This window comes from Tenrec ecaudatus, chromosome 2, assembly GCF_050624435.1.
Source record: "Tenrec ecaudatus isolate mTenEca1 chromosome 2, mTenEca1.hap1, whole genome shotgun sequence".
Classification (NCBI taxonomy): domain Eukaryota; kingdom Metazoa; phylum Chordata; class Mammalia; order Afrosoricida; family Tenrecidae; genus Tenrec; species Tenrec ecaudatus.
Genome location: NC_134531.1, coordinates 232,180,698 through 232,186,587, shown reverse-complemented (window position 1 = coordinate 232,186,587; position 5,890 = coordinate 232,180,698). Strand labels below are relative to the sequence as shown.

General features: G+C 42.4%; 1 pseudogene; it reads right to left on the bottom strand.

Annotated features, from left to right (window-relative positions):
* Nucleotides 1–4,487: 4,487 nt before the first annotated feature.
* LOC142439794 (ferritin heavy chain pseudogene) lies at nucleotides 4,488–5,369 on the bottom strand (annotated as a pseudogene).
* Nucleotides 5,370–5,890: the final 521 nt, after the last annotated feature.

The following is a 5,890-nucleotide window of genomic DNA, read 5'->3' as shown; positions in this document are numbered from 1 at the left end:
GAGGAAGGCCCTCACTGGGATGGAGGGACAGAGTGGCTGCAACAATGGGCTCAAGCACAGGGGCAATTGTGAGGATGATGCAGGACGGGCAGTGTTTTATTCTGTTGTGCATAGGGTTGCTATGGGTTGGAACTGACACGATGAACCTAACAACAACAATAGGGATTTGGAAGTGGAGACAAAGGGCTGAGTAGGTGAAAAACAGGGACTATTGTAAAATGTCCACAGTATTCCATCTTATGTTATAATTCTGGCTCCCTGGCAGTGTGCATCTGTCAACATTCACACAGCATAAGGAGTAAACCTAAAATAAACAAATTTAAAAATCCATAGGAAGTCAAGGTATCCCAGAATGAAATGTAGAATATATTATCTTCAGACAGTATATTCTGACTATGTGTATTACAGTAGGGGGAAGGTGCTGGCCTAAGTAATTTGTAAATAAATGGAGTGTGTAAATCTAGAGACAAAAGAAACAGGACATAAGCATTCTATTCCAGTATTGAGTTTCCTGTAACAACCAAAAGGCACAAATATTTTAAGCATTAGGCTACCTACAGTTAGTGACTAGAGTCTACCCAATGACATCTTGGAAGAAGGTTTCGGCTTCTACTTAGGAACCATCACTGCCATTGGAAACCTATGAAAAAGGGTTGCCATAAGTAAAAATAAGCTCAAAAGTTTGCTGTTTTGGTTACACATGCTTATTGGAATTGAAAATTAAGTAAACAAATGGGTGTTGGAGTAGGAGTTTATAGATAAGCAAGGATGGAGGTTGGAATTATGTATGTGGTAAAAGGGATTAGAGTTGAAGAGATCGGTATGAACTGATGCTTAGTTTAATGTAGTGCGTTAGTCCAGGTAGACTAGAGAAACAAATTCCTAGACACTCATATGTGTATAAGAAAGAACTTTAGATGCAGAATAATTGTATAGTAAGAAAACATCCATGCCCAGTTCAGATCAAGTCCATAAGTCCAATATTAGGCCATATGTCCAATACCAATCTATAAATTCCTCTTCAGGCTCGTGCAACACATGCAATGATGCTGAATGCAGGAAGATCACAGGTCAGTGAGTGGAAGATCTTGTGTATCCAGTGGAGGTGAAAGCATCTCAGTGCTGGTACAAGTCTCCGTGTGGCTCCTCCAGCTCCAGGGCTCTGGCTGCATCAGTGGTTACATCAGTGTAGCTCCATCAGGCTTGTCATCAGGAATGTCTCACTAGGGAGAGTGAGTTTCTGGCCTCCAGTGAGCTATTTATCTCCTTTGTGCTTCCAAATGAGGTCATCCAGCTTCAACCTGATTGACAGGCTAGACTCCACCCCTTTCTCAAGTTGACAGATTATGTAAATGGCACATGCAGCTATAAATAGTTACATATAGAAATAACTATAGATATCTGCGTACCTAAGTTAGTATACATACACACATACATACATTTCCTTATTCTGTCAACTGAGGAAGCCTAGAAGTAATGATACTTCAATAGCATTGAACACACTTTGCACTCAGATCTTGGTTTCTAATAACACTTTCAATAAAAGTAATCAGGTTTTCTTAGAGAAGCAGCTCTAGGGCTCTAGCTCTAGAATAGTGTCATAGTTTTGTAGTGCTGCAGAAATACCATAATGGATGGCTTTAACAACAGAAATATATTTTCTCACAGTTTAGGACTCTAGAAGTCTAAATTCAGAAACCCGACAAACATGGCCTCAGCTACATAGTCAGTGATTTAGTGTACCACTGATAAGATGTGACCAGAATAGCACTTTACCCCCATTCTTCCTCCCAAAAGATATAACCAGAGACTAATGAGAAAAATACCATGCAAATTTCTATTCAGGGACTATCTGCACAATATGTGGCTATTGCGTCAGCCTCAAAACCCTCAAGGTCACTAAAAACAAGGACCGTCTAAAGACTGTTATGGTTGAGAGGTGCCAAGGAAGACATGTGGTATCCTGAATGTCATCTTGAAACAACAACAAAAGACATTACATGAAAGTAAGGACACCTGACTCATCAATGGGCTTTAGTTAATAAGGAGACTTGGTGTTGTTGAATGGCCAGTTACTGCCTCAAAGTTTTGAGGTTTGAATCCACCAGTCATTGAAGGAAATTTGGAGTGAGTTTGAAATTCCAAACTTGAGTGTTATCCTGGAGCACAAATGATTTGCCTCACCCAAAGACCTTAGTTGATAATACTTCATCAACGTTGGCTCTTTGATGGTGATGTTAATAATAAAACAGCTTGTTGTGGGTTAAATGGGAATTCTTAGTGCTTTTCTTCATAATTCTTCTGTAACTCAAAAATACTACTATTAAAAAATAAAGTTCATGTCTTCAAAATTCAATATCTACTTGTGAGAATGTAAACTCTTTACTTTGTAAATTGTACATCCTTCTTCTTCCTCAAAAATATATGGAATCATTCTAATACACACCCATTTGGATGGCTCTGATCAGACGTGGTCAAGTCTCAGGCAAAGCATACAAGTACTCTGGGTTCCTTGAATATGAAATTCTTTAAGATCTCTAAACAGTCACATTTCATCCATTCCAAAATAGGGTTGGGTAATAGTAAATTTACAGTTTTTAAAGGTCAGGTGAAAAAGGCATACAAAAGCAAGGACAGAGAGAAATGCTGGAAATAGCATAAAAAGTGAAAGTTCAGCATGACTGGAGGCTTACACAAACTACTTAGGTTAATAACAGATGGATTTAAATTTTCTTTTAAAGATAATGTGAACCTAGACTAGATAAGGTAGCTTTAGAAAAGATGACATACAATGTTATTACATTACCTGGTTTAGCTGCCTGACATAGGGACACTCCAAATAGTAGGGTCTTAAAACTACTTGTCTGTGGGTTGGCCACACTGTGGTGGCTTGTATCTTGCTGTGATGCTATTGATATTACAAAGACCAGCACAGTCACCCATAGTGGGCAGGTTTCAATGGAGCTTCCAGACTCAGACAGACTAGGATGGAAGGCTTAGGGATCTACTTCCAAAAATTAGTCAATGAAAACCTTATGGATCATAATAGAATATTATTCTTATTCAGCGTCATTGTGGAGGGTGAGCTTTCTAGGTGGAATGCACTCGGAATGCCTACAACAACAGACATATGCATACTAATGATCATGAAGTTGGAATAGGACTTGACAGCATTTCATCCTGCTAGAGAAGGTCACCATGAGGTGCTGCAGACTTGATGGCTACTAACCACCGCAACAAGCAATATAGAAAACCATTTGATTTGGAGGCAGAATGAAGGTTTTGTGTGAAGTGTCTACCCTGCAAAGCTTTCAGGCAATTAGGCTCCTTACACAGTAGGGTTCCAGACATCAGAATGAAAGAACAATGGAAGAAAGGACAAAACCACATTGTTCTCTCTCTCTCTCTCTCTCTCTCTCAATATAATGCTCCAAGAATTTATGTTGTGTCTAGGTAGTGGAGGGCTATGGTAATCCACTTTGCATTCTATATTCCTGGTATATGTGATGCCATCATGAGGCCTGTTTGTTGCCTTTTCAGGAAGGCTCTTGGGAGCTGCCACATGATACCTTGGACCTAGTTGAAGGGTGCATTTGCTAACTAACTTTGGTTTCTTGGATGCTCCTCATTGACTTCTATCTCTGAGAGACTTTTTTTCATTCATGTTGATAGCTAAACCCTTGTATTTACCCCACACTCAGTCCTTCAGAATGAGGCCTGGTGATGCAGTGGGTTAAGTGTTAAACTACTCAAGCAAGGTTGATAATTCAAACCTACCGGCCACTCCACAGGGGAGAAATGGGGGTGCCTGCTGCCATCAAAATTTACGCTGTCAGAAATCCCATGGAGCAGTTATAGTTTACCCAATAGGGTTGCTATAAGCTGGGACTGACTGACTCGCAATAAGTTTTGGGGTTTTGATCTTCTGAAGTCTCCACACGACCAAATATAATATGTCCTTCAAGGTCAAATTCTGTGAAATAGTTCACCTGTGATTTCTTTCCACCCACTGCCTAAATTGTATATACCTTTACAGTGACAATTATATCATTAATACAACGTCTTAATGTTTAAAAGGACTTCAAAGGGTATCCTGACTTTGGCAAATAAGTGCTGTACATGAAAAGATGCTCAACTTCAGGGATAAGGGAACAACAAAGATCTAAAATTGATGGCGAGGAAGGTGTAGAATGCCTGATAGGGCTTAATAAAGTACAATATATCCGGGAGGAACCACTGAGAGCTAAATGGAGGTGAGCATGATAGTGGGATAGGAGGAAGATGAAAGGAAATGAAAGAAATGGGAGGCAAAACTATTTTAGAGTTATAGCTACAGGCATGTATATATGTAAATATACTAATTTATAATGAAAGGATTAGAGACCAAGGTACATATATTGATACACTAAGTATTAAGATAGCAGATGGACTTTGGACCTCTATTCAAGGTCTCCCTTAACACAGGACACTGTTCTAATAATCTGGCATTCTTTTGTTTTTTTTTTTGCGCAAGCTCCATTTTATTAAGTAGGATTTTGCAGTGGAACTGGGGCGCTTAAAAAATTTGACCGCCTGGGCCCAGGGCGGCTCTCTGGCTCCTCCCCGCCAAGATCTCTGAGACAACAGCTGGGTATCAAATGACTTTAGACTTTATCTGAAGGAAAGGTACAAATGGAAGAATGGAGGTGGATGCCTGGGTACAATTTCTAGAAAAGGGACAGGTCTACCCAACATGCATGCGCTGCCTTGGTGACTTGGGGAAAGCCGGGCTGCCGTTTAGCTCTCTCCATCACTGTCTCCCAGGGTATGCTTGTCAAAGAGATACTCGGCCAGGCCGGAATCTGGGGCCCCCATCTTGCGCAGGTTGGTGACGTAGTCGCCCAGCTGTTTGATGGATTTCACCTGCTCATCCAGGTAATGTGTCTCGATGAAGTCACAGAGATGGGGGTCGTTCTTTTCCGTGGCCAGTTGGTGCAGATCCAGCAGAGACTGGTTGACGTTCTTTTCCAGGTGCAGGGCACACTCCATGGCCTTGAGCCCGCTATACCAGTCTTCACGATCTGGTTTCTTGATATCCTGGAGGAAGATCCGGCCCCCTCGTTGGTTCTGCAGCTTCATCAGTTTCTCGGCGTGCTCTCTCTCCTCGTGAGACTGGTGCAGAAAGTATTTGGCAAAGTTCTTCAGAGCCACGTCATCCCGGTCAAAGTAGTAAGACATGGACAGGTAGACGTAGGAGGCGTAGAGCTCCAGGTTGATCTGGCGGTTGATGGCGGCCTCCGAGTCCTGGTTGTAGTTCTGGCGCACCTGCGAGGGAGACGCGGTCATGGCGGCGGTGGAGGCCTGGGGGCGTCAAGAGTGCGGCGGAGAGGAGGTGCTGGGCGGCCGGTGGGCGGGGGAGGCTGGCGAGCGCCGGGTTCCGTTCAAGCACTGTTGAAGCAGGACACCGCAGAGGCTCTGAGGAGAACGTCTGGCGAATCTGGCATTCTTTGATGCTCACCTTCCCAACACGATTGCTGAAGATAAAATGGGTGCATGAGCAAATGTGGTGAAGAAAGCTGATGGTGTCCAGCTATTGAAAGATATAGATAGCATCTGGGTCTTAAAGGCTGGAAGTTAAACAAATAGCCATCCAACAGGGAAGCAACAAAGCCCACTTGGAAGAAGCACACCAGCTGTGTCACCATGAGGTGTCGACTGGATCAGGTATCAGGTATCAAAAGAGCCCAAACAAACAACTATATTGATGCAAACGAGGAGGTTTGAAGTTGACACTCAAAGTCCACCTATAGGCAATTAGATATCTCCCCACAGAAGGGTTATAAGGAAGGGATGATTCAACCAAGGTGCAGTATAGCATTGATGAAACACACATGATTCCTCTAGTTCCTGA